At 46.0% G+C, this 14,856-nt stretch overlaps 1 protein-coding gene across 1 annotated transcript in view; it reads right to left on the bottom strand.

The window, feature by feature from the left end:
* The window catches only part of LOC136876511 (cathepsin L1), a 53,601-nt gene extending 41,555 nt beyond the window's left edge, over positions 1 to 12,046 (bottom strand). The window contains exon 1 of the mRNA XM_067150529.2: positions 11,998 to 12,046. The gene's annotated coding sequence lies outside the window, so the exon portion shown is untranslated. The remainder of the gene's footprint in view (positions 1 to 11,997) is intronic.
* Between the last annotated feature and the right edge of the window lie 2,810 nt (positions 12,047 to 14,856).

The raw sequence follows: 14,856 nt of genomic DNA on the forward strand, positions 1-14,856 counted from the left end.
TTCGATTCCCACCTCAGCCCTCCTCAAAGTGGTTTTCCGTGGTTTCCCACTTCTCCTCCAGGCAAATGCCGGGATGGTACCTAACTTAAGGCCACGACCGCTTCCTTCCCTCTACCTTGTCTATCCCTTCCAATCTTACTATCCCCCCACAAGGCCCCTGTTCAGCATAGCAGGTGAGGCCGCCTGGGCGAGGTACTTGTCATCCTCCCCAGTTGTATCCCCCGACCTAATGTCTCACGCTCCAGGACACTGCCCTTGAGACGGTAGGTGTGGGATCCCTCGCTGAGTCCGAGGGTAAAACCAACCCTGGAGTGTAAACAGATTAACAAGGAAAGAAGCAAAAGTGCATACGTCTCGTAAATCAAATGCCGTCAGTATAGGAAAAAAACAGAAGGGAAGTCGGACCCGAGGCGTTAAATAGTGGAGCTAGTTTGGAACTTCCTATGATTTGTGCAAAAGCTCCGCATACTGATGGAAATTCTTCCTCGTTATCTAAATAATAATATTATTGGCTTTACATCCCACTAACTACTTTATTACGGTTTTCGGAGACGCCGAGTTGCCGGAATAGAGTCCTTTAGGAGTTCTTTTACGTGCAAATAAATGTACCGACACGAGGCTGACGTACTTCAAATACCACCGGATGGAGCCAGAATCGAACCTGCCAAGTTGGGTTCAAAAGCCCAGCGCCTCAACCGTCTGAACCACTCAGCCCAGCTCCTCGTTATCTTAATGATACAATCTTCAAATGACAAGAACTGTATCAACTCGACAACATGAACAATCGTAAACACATAAAAGAAGACAAACACGGCTAAAGCATTTTTGTTTTCGGAACACGAACTCCTTGTCTTCTTTGTCTGTCTCCTCCTTGTCTGTCCCTTCCAATGTTACAATCTCCCCACAAGGCCCCTGCTCCGCATAGCAGGCGAGGCAGCCTGGGCTAAGTACTGGTGCTCCTCCCCATCTGTATCCCCGACCCAATGTCTCACGCTCCAGAAGCAACAGAGAGATTGTCCGGCTCCATGGCTAAATTGTTAGCATGCTGGCCTTTGATCACAGGGGTGCCTGTTTCGATTCACGGCAGGGTCGGGAATATTAACCATAATTGGTTAATTTTGCTGAAACAGGGGCTGGGTGTTTGTGTCGTCTTCATCATCATAGCATCCTCATCACGACGCGCACGTCGCCTACGGGGGTCAAATCGAAAGACCTGCATATGGCGAGTCGAACTTGTCCTCGGGCACTCCCGGCACTAAAAGCCATACGCCATTTCATTTCATCATCATCATCATCAGCTGTTTACACTCCAGGTTCGGTTTTTCCCTCGGACTCAGCGAGGGATCCCACCTCTACCACCTCGAGGGCAGTGTCCTGGAGCTTCAGACTCTTGGTCGGGGATACAACTGGGGAGAATGGCCAGTACCTCGCCCAGGCGGCCTCACCTGCTATGCTGAACAGGGGCCTTGTGGAGGGAAGGGAAGATTGGAAGGGATAGGCAAGGAAGAGGGAAGGAAGCGGCCGTGGCCTTAAGTTAGGAGGAGAAGTGGAAAACCACGGAAAACCACTTCCAGGATGGCTGAGGTGGGAATCGAATCCACCTCTACTCAGTTGACCTCCCGAGGCTGAGTAGACCCCGTTCCAGCCCTCGCACCACTTTTCAAATTTCGTGGCAGAGCGGGAATCGAACCCGGACCTCCGGGGATGGCAGCTAATCACGCTAACCACTACACCACAGAGGCGGACCATTTCATTTCATTTCATTTCATTTCATTTCATTTCATTAGGTAAGGTAAGGGTTATTCTGCCCGAAGGCAGGTCGGAACCTCCGCAGAGGTGCTCCTGAGCCGGAGTTTACGTGCGGTAGGGTGGCCAGTTCCTTTCCGCTCCTCCATTCCCTTACCCCCCACCAACAGCGCGTGGCAACCCATCCAACTCCTGACCACGCCCAATGTTGCTTAACTTCGGAGGTCTCACGGGATCCGGTGTTTCAACACGGCTACGGCCGTTGGCTCATTTCAATAGAGAGATTTATAAAGAGATATAAACGAACTTGCCGATGGTTTAAGTGTACCAATCCCTGCAGATGGACTTTGCAAGACATCAGCATCTCAATACACATTATTAAAAAAACCTTTAATGAAATTTTGAATTTAGAAAGAACTCTATAATCCTTCGGACTTACCGGCCAGTACTCTCAAAGTACCCAACTACTTGTGTAGCAAAAACTTCAAGTGCATCTCACGGCTAAATTCCACAAGGGCTCTCTGGAGGGCCATTTCCGGATTTTCCATTCATTATCACATGATTGCCATCCATCTACAGTAGACTTTTCACATCTACATGTGTTGCAATCTATATATGGTCCTCTTGAACTCACCTTGGCATCAGAAGCAAAGTGTGAACCGAAAACTCAATCTCCCCTCACTTCGTTATTATATAAAATCTTGAAATGTGCATATATATTGAAGATAAGAACAAAGCCCTCCAGAAATCAGTGGAGGCGTGTATCAAGTAAAAAGTGCTTATAAAGAATTCACAGTGCTACGATTGGGAGTACGGTAACTGAACTGAAAATTGGTGCTCCTAAAGAGTGTCTCGTATATCATTTACAGCGTAGATAGTGAGGAAATATTCTAAAATTAATTTGAATACTGTGCTGTTACTCTAAAAGTCCATTTAATCTACCTGCTACAGTGTGGATGAAAAGAAAAAGATTACAGAACAGTGGTGCACCTTGAAGAATTCCTCCGAGATGATATTTTGCCACTAAAGTAGTGAGCAGTAAATAACGAGATTATTAATTACATGTTACTTAATGACAGAGTGGTCTGTCCTGAATCATTTCGACAACGTTGACATCCTCATTTAAAGGTGAACTCCATTCTTTTCTCCTGCGTAGCAAAGTACCGAATAGTTCTTTCAAAATATGAATCTTTCTGGCAAACGTGTTCCAGTAATGCTGCTTTAAGGAAAGCAGTGCGAAGTTTGGAAGTCTTTTCTTCTCACGTTCTGTTCCTTGTGTGAGTGTTTGTTCTTTTTAAAGCTGAGAAGGTCCTTTCCACTGACTCAGTAGACCTGGTATGGTACAAGTGATCGCAATTGACTTAGAAACTTATGGAAACAAGAAATTAATTATTGTTCTGAAAATAGGCTCATTAATCCAAATGGACTGTTTTCATTAAACTCCTCGCTTCTGTAGAATACTGTTCGTTTCTCATCATTATTTCGTCGAAATTTCCTGGGTATGAATGTAGAAGACTAGAAATTACAGCTTGAGGGATATTTTTCTGATAAATTTCATACTTTCCCTTCTCTTCAGATATATATATATATATATATATATACACTGACTGACAGTGACAATGCAACACCAAGGAGGAGTGGTTCGAAAGGGATGAAAGTTGGGGAAAAAACAGAGTCGGCACGGAAGAATAATTGATGTTTATTTCAAACCGATATGCAGGTTACACAATGCGCACGGCATCGACTCAGTAGGATGTAGGACCACCGCGAGCGGCGATGCACGCAGAAACACGTCGAGGTACAGAGTCAATAAGAGTGCGGATGGTGTCCTGAGGGATGGTTCTCCATTCTCTGTCAACCATTTGCCACAGTTGGTCGTCCGTACGAGGCTGGGGCAGAGTTTGCAAACGGCGTCCAATGAGATCCCACACGTGTTCGATTGGTGAGAGATCCGGAGAGTACGCTGGCCACGGAAGCATCTGTACACCTCGTTGGGAGATGTTGGGAGATGCGAGCAGTGTGTGGGCGGGCATTATCCTGCTGAAACAGAGCATTGGGCAGCCCCTGAAGGTACGGGATTGCCACCGGCCGCAGCACATGCTGCACGTAGCGGTGGGCATTTAACGTGCCTTGAATACGCACTAGAGGTGACGTGGAATCATACGCAATAGCGCCCCAAACCATGATGCCGCGTTGTCTAGCTGTCTAGCGGTAGGGCGCTCCACAGTTACTGCCGGATTTGACCTTTCTCCACGCCGACGCCACACTCGTCTGCGGTGACTATCACTGACAGAACAGAAGCGTGACTCATCGGAGAACACGACGTTCCGCCATTCCCTCATCCAAGTCGCTCTAGCCCGGCACCATGCCAGGCGTGCACGTCTATGCTGTGGAGTCAATGGTAGTCTTCTGAGCGGACGCCGGGAGTGCAGGCCTCCTTCAACCAATCGACGGGAAATTGTTCTGGTCGATATTGGAACAGCCAGGGTGTCTTGCACATGCTGAAGAATGGCGGTTGACGTGGCGTGCGGGGCTGCCACCGCTTGGCGGCGGATGCGCCGATCCTCGCGTGCTGACGTCACTCGGGCTGCGCCTGGACCCCTCGCACGTGCCACATGTCCCTGCGCCAACCATCTTCGCCACAGACGCTGCACCGTGGACACATCCCTATGGGTATCGGCTGCGATTTGACGAAGCGACCAACCTGCCCTTCTCAGCCCGATCACCATACCCCTCGTAAAGTCGTCTGTCTGCTGGAAATGCCTCCGTTGTCGGCGGCCTGGCATTCTTAGCTATACACGTGTCCTGTGGCACACGACAACACGTTCTACAATGACTGTCGGCTGAGAAATCACGGTACGAAGTGGGCCATTCGCCAACGCCGTGTCCCGTTTATAGTTCGCTACGTGCGCAGCACAGCGGCGCATTTCACATCATGAGCATACCTCAGTGACGTCAGTCTACCCTGCAATTGGCATAAAGTTCTGACCACTCCTTCTTGGTGTTGCATTTGCTCTGTCAGTCAGTGTATATATATTGCCATTTTGCGTTACATCGCACCGACACAGATAGGTGTTATGGCGACGATGGGATAGGAAAGGCCTATGAATGGGAAGGAAGTGGCCGTGGCCTTAATTAAGGTACAGCCCAGCATTTGCCTCGTGTGAAAATGGGAAACCACGGAAAACCATTTTCAGGGCTGCCGACAGTGGGGTTCGAACCCATATCTCCCGGTTGCGAGCTCACAGCTGCGCGCTCCTAACCGCACGGCCAACTCGCCCGCTTCTCCTCAGATGTTAGTCCTAAGAAGTTCAATTTCCGAAAATCCGGAAAACGCATTTCGAGGTGACTATTAACGTTATCAAATATTTCACAGTAAATTTTCTTGTAAATAGGACTGTTTCATTTTGTTGGCTCACCTACTTCTTGTCCTGTTTCTGCAAGGATGGACTCAAATTCGCCCCTTAACGAATAAATGGCCTTCCGAATGTCATCAATTTTTTCCGGCAGAAAAGGATGTCGGAAGTTTTCGTCTGGAGGATATTGTACAGAACATCAGTGAAAGCAAATGTTTTATCAAATGTCCTAAGGAGAAAGTAAAATGTGATATCATTCAACGTGAGGAGGTGACCCTTCACTGGAGCTAAAATTTCATTCTCAATTCCAGGGAATTGCGTAACAGTGAGTTAAAAACTTCACAAAAATCACTTCTGTGAATGAACACGGTGCTGAGTAATCTGTCTGTATAGTTCCACTTAGTAGGTGAAACACTAGGAAGTCTTCTCTGCAAATATATTCTTCCAGGAATTTGGTCCGTTCAGGGGAATGTGAAAAGGCAACAATACCATCGAGAGAGCTAAAAGATATTTTGCATTCAGACAACTTGTTCACACTAAGGGACAAAACTAGATTTAAGCAATGCGCGAAGCAATGAATAAATAAACTTGAGGAGGTGTTCTTTTAATTAAACGTTGCACTCCATTCATATGCCCAGCCATTGAACTAGTGCCATCATAAGACTGCGCAATTAACTTGTTATTACAGTCAAACTAAGTCAAATATTGTCTTACTATTTCTGAAATGCCTAAAGCTGTTCTATTTAAACTGAAATCGCCGTACCCGTCAAATTGTTCCTTTCTTTTCCCATTGTAAACATAACGAAGAACAACGGAGAGTTGTACAGTGTTGGAAACCTCAGTCGTCTCACTGCTTCAGTCTTATTATGATTTTTATTGGTACGCAATGTAGTGTGTCGTAAATATCATTCTGATTCTTCCAGTCGCTGGCATAGAGACTTATGTTTGTTTTAAAACCTATCTCACCGGGCGAGTTGGCGCGCGGCTGTGAGCTTGCATCCGGGAGATAGTAGGTTCGAGTCTCACTATCAGCAGCCCTGAAGATGGTTTTCCGTGGTTTCCCATTTTCACACCAGGCAAATGCTGGGGCTGTACCTTAATTAAGGCCACGGCCGCTTCCTTCCAACTCCTAGGTCTTTCCTACCCCATCGTCGCCATAAGACCTATCTGTGTCGGTGCGACGTAAAGCCCCTAGCAAAAAAAAAAAAAACTATCTCGCGTGCGCGCAACAACGAGCGTCACGTTGCGTCGCGCTACAGAAAGTGGTTTACGTTAGTGATCTAACTTCTTCTAGAGGCTATGCTTAAATTGTGCCGGTATGAGGCAGGTACTTATCCCTAATAACATACCAGTACCGTTTATAAAACTGGTTTGAAGTTTCAAACGTTAATATAGTATAAATATTGCGCTGTATGTGCTAATCTTCAGGATTTTCTTTACGAGATGAAGTTCCCTTTTATTTCTCACTATTGTGTATATTATTCCACCTCATGTATCTATTCGTTTGTCGTTAGTGTATCAAGCCACATCTATTCCCTGTCCACTCTTCATGTGAAGGCATGACCGGCTCCATGGCTAAATGGCTAGCCTTTGGTCACAGGGGTGCGGGGTTCGATTCCCGGCAGGGTCGGGTTAATTTCGCTGGCACGAGAGCTGGGTGTATGTGCCGTCTTCATCATCATTTCATCCTCATCATGATGCGCAGGTTGCCTACGGGTGTCGGATCAAAAGACCTGCATCTGGCGAGCCGAACTTCTTCTCGGACACTACCGGCACTAAAAGCCATACGCCATTTCATTTCTGTGAAGACATGCTTGGTCCTAGCCTCACTTAATTTTCATTACTTGCTTACGCAATAATGGCGTTTAGAATAAGTGAATAACATTAGTAATTTTATAGTTAATGTGAATAATTATCTTACGATGTTTGGACTGTATTATTGAGTTTACAGCTTAAAAGAATGCTCATTTCATAATTAAATTTCTATTAAGATAATTAAAGACGCAAGAATAAAATACAAAAGACTATCTACATTTCATATGGACGTGGCCTATTTTTACGGTCCACTGCCCTTTCTTTATTTTGCTAGTGATTTAAAGTCGCGCCAACACATTGAAGGACTTGGCGACGCAATCGTGGGAAAGTGACAGAATTGAGATTATAGCAGCTGTGGGCGTAAGTAACGTTCATCCCCAATATTTGAATGGTGTGAAAATTGTAAACCACGGAAACCATCTTCAGTGGTTTTGGCGGTGGGATTATAGCCTACCAGCTCCCAAATGCAAGCTCATAGGTACGCGACCCAAACCGTACAGCCTTCTAGCTCGGCGATGTCCTTTCTGACGCCAAACCTATGTGGAGTGATTTACGAGGTATTATCTACACTGTGTTTCTGTAGTGGTTGGTAGTGTGATTTGTTGTGTATGTAGATAAACAGAAGTGTACTGTCCGACTCCTTAGCTGAATGGTCAGCGTTGAGAGGGTCACGGGTTCGATTCCCGACTGGATCGCGGATTTTAATCGCGTCTGATTAATTCTTCTGTCCCAGAGATTGGGTATTTGTGGTTGTCCCAACAATCTCCTGTTCATATTCACACAACCCACCACACTACCAACCACCACAGAAACAATCAATAGTGATCACATCCTTCTACACAGGGTTGGCGTCAGGAAGGGCATCCTGTTGTAAAACAGAGCAAATCTCCGCCCGCGCGCTCCTGCGACCCCACGGGTGTGGGAAAAGCGCAAGAAGAAAGAGAAGAGTTTATTAAGGCGAGCATAAACACCCAGAGGCAGCGGAATTTATACGCCATTAAAATCTTCGGCCTAGTGGGGCCCTACAAACAGTACGGTGATCATTCAGCCAAGGAGCCGAACAGTTGAGGCAGATCACTCTGTTGACTGTATTATGAATAACTTTCCATTAGTATAATGCGTAATGTAGGCCTAGTTTTATGTTAAACAGTTATTTGTCATCATCATCATCATCATCATCATCATCATCATCTGTTTACCCTCCAGGTTCGGCTTTTCCCTCGGACTTAGCGAGGAATCCCACCTCTACCGCCTCAAGGGCAGTGACCTGGAGCTTCAGACTCGTGGTCGGGGGATAAAACTGGGGAGAATGACCAGTACCTCGCCCAGGCGGCCTCACCTGCTATGCTGAACAGGGGCCTTGTGGAGGGATGGGAAGATTGGAAGGGATAGACAAGGAAGAGGAAAGGAAGCGGCCGTGGCCTTAAGTTAGGTACCATCCCGGCATTCGCCTGGAGGAGAAGTGGGAAACCACGGAAAACCACTTGGAGGATGGCTGAGGTGATTAGCGTGATTAGCTGCCACTCCCAGAGGGCCGGGTTCGATTCCCGGCTCTGCCACGAAAATTTAAAAATGGTACGAGGGCTGGAACGGGGTCCACTCAGCCTCGGGAGGTCAACTGAGTAGAGGTGGGAATCGAACCCACCTCTACTCAGTTGACCTCCCGAGGCTGAGTGGACCCCGTTCCAGCCCTCGTACCATTTTTAAATTTTCGTGGCAGAGCCGGGAATCGAACCCGGCCCTCTGGGAGTGGCAGCTAATCACGCTAACCACTACACCACAGAGGCGGACAACAGTTATTTGTAGTGATTTTAAAATATGCTGCATTCTATTTCATTCTAAAAATTAAAATAATGTCTACAGTTTCCTTGAAATTGTTGCCCCATTGACAGATATTTTAGTTCCACACCACCACCTCCTTTCAAGCCACTTTAAGCTCTCACTTCTAGATTAGACACACATAATATTTATCTCATCAAACATTTCGTAAAGTAAAACCCCTAAACTTTATCTTACCTAAAATAAATTTAATTGTAATCCACTAAACTAAACCAAATTATACTACAAGCTCTATTAATTTCAAAATTCTAGCTGTAATGATTTCATAAATACAGAGACAGAAATTTGTCCATTATAACTGGCACCCTAACCTAATAGACTGAAAGAAAGAAAGAATGTCATATCAAATCAGAAGCGAAAGGAAAGAGAATAAGGACGAATGAGGATATGATGAATGTACCCAGATAGAAGAGGAGTGTTAGAATCAGAGAAATAAGGAGATAGAGAAGTTTGCAAAGTCCGGAAGCAGTTTTTGAAGACGGCGGATAAATACAGTTGAATATTCCTACAATCATGATTTGCTCATGATATCACCCAACTCTCAATCAATGACAAGTGTAAGCAACGCAAACAATATTTTACATATTAACCTCACACCCACCCCCCCATTGGCGCAACAGCCAGGAAGGACCATGGCCTACCAAGCGGCCGCTGCTCAGCCCGAAGGCCTACAGATTACGAGGTGTCATGTGGACAGCACGACGGATCATCTCGGCCGTTATTCTTAGCTTTCTAGTCCGGGGCTGCTATCTCACCGTCAGATAGCTCTTCAATTGTAATCACTAGAGTCCGGATTATTAGGTGCTGATAGGTTAGAATGCAAACTTACTTAACACGTTGAGTGCCGAGCCGATTGTAGCACACTATTCCACTGGTGCCAGGCATGTTTTTGAATTGCATTCCGCTGGTGCCAAAGCAATTGTACGCGTTGTAGACTGTTTATATAATCTTGGGATGTATTTATATGATGTACTAAGTAAATTTTATCTCACCATACCATGGTCATGCGTGACGCCATATGGTGTCACATCAATTTTTAGGAAAGATAAAATATAGCGTGACGCCATATGGTGTCACAGAATTTTTTGACATGGAATGTTCAATACGAATTTCCAATACGGGATATTTATTTCCTAATTCAAATTAACGCAATATTTATGAAAACCTAGTAAAATGCAAAACAAGTACTTATATTGCATTACATATTGTTGTGAACAGTTTTCGGATAACTCTAAACAATGAAAATATGCGTCTCGGCATGCCCGAGTTCTTGTTACTCGTTGTAATTTTTCAAACCTTATCGGCATCGTTGTTCAAACATCGTCCTTTGTACACTTGTTTCATGTGCTGTTTTCATATTTACGTTTTGCACATCTGATCGGGAAGTTGAGGGAAACGCGCTAACTGTACGCTACCTGGCTGCTGGCGCAGCTCGACGCAGCCCGGTTGGTTCACGTCCGATGCTTCGCTCCTCCCTACCTCTCCGCCACACCCCGATACTCCCGTGGTACTTCTAATTTCATGACTATTTATTTGCTCAATTTTGGCGTTTAAACTTGCGCTGGGTACATGCAGTTTTCACCTTGGCATCCTACTGCCTCCCACGAATATTCCTACCAAATTTCAACCGAATCCGAGTGTAACACATGTATGTGTTCCCTCGTAAGATTATTACCAATATCTTCCATTTTTTTATATTTTTGCACAACTATATAAACTGAGTGATAATACGTACGTAAACGAGGAATAAACAAAGCCTGGCGCGCTTTCACCTGTGACAAAGACCACTAGCCAGTCAGTGGCTTCGGAAGAATACTGTGGCGCCACATGGTGGCATACAGTAAAAATACATAGCTGGAATAGACCCTGAAGTTCGCCCTTCACGTAGTACCAATTTTACGCGCATAGATGTCACAGCTGATTATCTACGGCGCATCGCCTGAAACTCAACTGTGCCGCCATATGGCGTCACGCCAACTCTGATTTCAAGAACGGTGTGCCGCCATATGGCGTCACGCCATCTCAAATTTGTAGACCACCGTGACGCCATATGGCGGCACATGGCACCCAACGTGTTAAGCCAGTAACAAGTATACCCTACACTGTACAACGGTTATGCTATGAGATTTGCATAGATATTAGGGGTACAGCCTATAGAACTCCTTGAATTTATGCTACTCTTCCTACATTGTGGTACAACGGGTTGCATGACACTTTCTACAAACCAAATTAGTTTGCATTCTAACCCATTACCACCTACAAATCCGAGGTATAGTAATCACGTAGGCTGAGTGGACCTCGAACCATCCCTCAGAGGCAGATAAAATCCCTTATCTGTCCAGCTCTATGGCTAAATGGTTAGCGTGCTGGCCTTTGGTTACAGGGGTCCCGGGTTCGAATCCCAACAGGGTCGGGACTTTTAACCATCATTGGTTAATTGCTCTGGCGCGAGGGCTGGGTGTATGTGTCGTCTTCATAATCGTTTCATCCTCATCACGACGCGCAAGTCGCCTACGCGAGTCAAATCAAAAGACCTGCACCTAGCAAGCCGAACTTGTCCTCGGACACTCCCGGCACTAAAAGCCATACGCCATTTTTTTATCCCTGACCTGGCCGGGAATAGAACCCGGGGCATCCGGTTAAGAGACAGGCACGCTACCCCTACACCGCGGAGCCGGCATTTTACATATTAACGCATGATTTAAAGTGATTTCATAGTGTCTGAGGATGTTCTTGTAAAACGAAACATGTCATTCTTTGTTTGATAGTGTGTGTTTTTTTGTTTTTGTTCTTTTACAGGTATGTTATATATGTTGCCGGCCCCGTGGTGTATGAGTAGCGTGCCTTCCCCTCGCCCGGAGGCCCCGAGTTCGATTCCCGGCCAGGTCAGGGATTTTTCTTTAGACCTGAGGGCTGGTTCGAGGTCCACTCAGCCTACGTGCTTAGAATTGAGGAGCTATCTGATGGTGAGATGGCGGCCCCGGTCTCGAAACGGCCGAGAGGATGCGTCGTGCTGACCACACGGCCCCTCGTAATCTGCAGGCCTTCGGGATGAGCAGCGGTCGCTGGGCAGGCCAAAGACCTTTCGAGGGCGTTAAGTGCCGTGTGTGTGTGGGTGGGGGGATGTTATATATGTTACAATTAGTGTTTTCGACAGACTGAGAAACCTTAAAGTTACGTTAAGATGGAGAGGTATCACCAGTGTACAGATCTGGTGAATACTTGACTACATGGAACCTACCTTCTGAGAGTGTAGCTCAAGACTAGCGACTGTACTGCTGGGCGCTCGAATGTATCTAACATGCCACTGTCAGCTATCATGAACATGGCTTCGTCTCGGATTTCCCCTTGAATCACTCCCGGAAGACATCGGTACACTTCCTTCTTCAAATCCTAGATTGACGTACGTCGGAAATGGGAACGTTAGACCACTTACAAATTGCCTGCTTTAACCATTCTTTTATCGATACCTGTTCCTTCTTCCAGAAAGCAATAACTATTCTAATTTACTCCTACAATAATGTAACTCCTGAGGACCTGAGAAAGTTGAACTGCAGTATATCCGTAATAGTCCGGCCGCACGGTGTAGGGGCAACGTGTCCGTCTGTCACTCGGCGGCCCCGGGTTCGATTCCCGCCCAGGTCAGGAGTTTTTAATTGTAAATGATTAATATCCCTGCGTATTTGTGTCGTGCTTAACGTTTCTTTCCTCACAATCAACATTTTATACTTCCGCCATTTACATTTTACACGCAGGTTCCTCACATACGGTGCAAGTAGGGGCAAAAGATCTTCATAGGTCGATACCCCGAAAAGAGCATTTTAAAAAAAATAATCCATAATATCCTCAAATCGGCGAACTTCAACTTGTCCGCAACAATTTGTAGAGACCGGGCGAGTTGGCCGTGCGCGTAGAGGCGCGCGGCTGTGAGCTTGCATCCGGGAGATAGTAGGTTCGAATCCCACTATCGGCATCCCTAAGATGGTTTTCCGTGGTTTCCCATTTTCACACCAGGCAAATGCTGGGGCTGTACCTTAATTAAGGCCACGGCCGCTTCCTTCCAACACCTAGGCCTTTCCTATCCCATCGTCGCCATAAGACCTATCTGTGTCGGTGCGACGTAAAGCCCCTAGCAAAAAAAACACTTTGTAGAAAATAAAGAATGCAAAGGAGTTATTTCTTTCTTAATCTGCTTACCCTCCAGGGTTGGTTTTTCCCTCGGACTCAGCGAGGGATCCCACCTCTACCGCCTCGAGGGCAGTGTCCTGGAGCTTCAAACTCTTGGTCGGGGATACAACTGGGGAGAATGACCAGTACCTCGTCCAGGCGTCCTCATCTGCTATGCTGAACAGGGGCCTTGTTGGGGGATGGGAAGATTGGAAAGGATAGGCAAGGAAGAGGGAAGGAAGCGGCCGTGGCCTTAAGTTAGATACCATCCCGGCATTTGCCTGGAGGAGAAGTGGGAAACCACGGGAAAACACTTCGAGGATATCTGAGGTGGGAATCGAACCCACCTCTACTCAGTTGACCTCCCGAGGCTGAGTGGACCCCGTTCCAGCCCTCGTACCACTTTTCAAATTTCGTGGCAGAGCCTGGAATCGAACCCAGGCCTCCGAGGGTGGCAGATAATCACACTAACCTCTACACCACAGAGGCGGACGCAAAAAAGTTACAAGTCATGAAATACTTTGGAGTGGAAGGTAAAAAATTTCACTTTCCGCGGGAAGTGGAATTTTTCAGTACTTCTATGCCCGGCCACCTTTGATGTATGTATGTATGTATGTATGTATGTATGCAGATTGGCGTTACCTACTTTTTGCTAGTGGTTTAACGTCCCAAAAGATCATGGAAGGTTTTCGGTGACATGGATTTAGGCAGGGCTAGGTTTGGGACGGAAGCAGGCACAGATTCAGATACAGCCCCACCATTTGCATGATGTGAAAATTGGAACCACGAGAAACCATCTTCAGGGCTGCCGAAGGAACCCACTACCTCCCGCATGTAAGCTCATAGCTCGCTCGGTGATTGGAGTTACTAATAACGCTCTTACCTCAGTCTCTTTTATATTAAAGGAAAAAATGATACTGAGACTGAAAGGAAAGAAACTCGCTCTAGCTCCTGTATGTATGTCGGGCATTCAGCTGGAAGGATGGTTCGATCCTCCACAACTCCGCCAACAGATATCACAGATAGCCTGGGCGTCACTGAAGAGGCATACAAGGGAAATAAAGAGTGAGGTAGTTTCCCATTGCTTTCCTCGCCGATCCAGAAGTTGCTATTACCTATCAGTCTGCCAAGCCTCCTGAAAGGCATGAACTAACCAACCCTATGAGCGATATTTTCATACCGTTCATAACCGGGACTGGCTGCATAAGGAATGGTATTACTAGCATCGCTCATACTTCGGTCACTTTCATATTGCCGAAGCCAAGGGTAAGACTGAGACAAGTCAATGAAAATAACAAATTTATTCTAGCCCATACCAGAAGACATAGTGCACTGTAAACGCTACTTCTTTCCAGAAGGTAAGTTGCGTGAGTGCTAGGGCATGTGCCCCTTCAGAAGTGAACGTCTTGACTTCCAGGTGAACCAAACGCACTTTTACAGCAAATGATAAGGGACCAAGGAGCGATATTTGTGCGGCCTCCTTAGCATTAAGATACAGCGCCTCCATCGGTGGAGTTGGTTATCAGTATTTCTTCTGTTCCCAAGATAGCAGGTTCGGTCCCAAATGAAATCGGTGTAAAATTGTGACAACTCATTGACATAGACTTCCAACTTGTTAAACATATTTCTGGCGGAGAATATTCAAACCTGGTGTCTCTTACGATCTATAGCAAATGAAGGGACTTTAAATAATAATAATAATAATAATAATAATAATAATAATAATAATAATAATAATAATAATAATAATAATAATGGCTGAACTGAAATACAGTAATTCATGTTCGAAAATGTATTTTATTTTGCTCGGTCACGATCAAATGATAGAAAATTACCTGTTCTAGGTTTCGAGCGTATTAGTACATCCTCTTCTCTCAGGGTGTGTTGTCGGCTCTTCGTCACTTGGTGACATGACTTTAGGGTGTCAAGATAA

Source organism: Anabrus simplex, chromosome 1, assembly GCF_040414725.1.
Source record: "Anabrus simplex isolate iqAnaSimp1 chromosome 1, ASM4041472v1, whole genome shotgun sequence".
NCBI classification, from domain to species: Eukaryota; Metazoa; Arthropoda; class Insecta; order Orthoptera; family Tettigoniidae; genus Anabrus; species Anabrus simplex.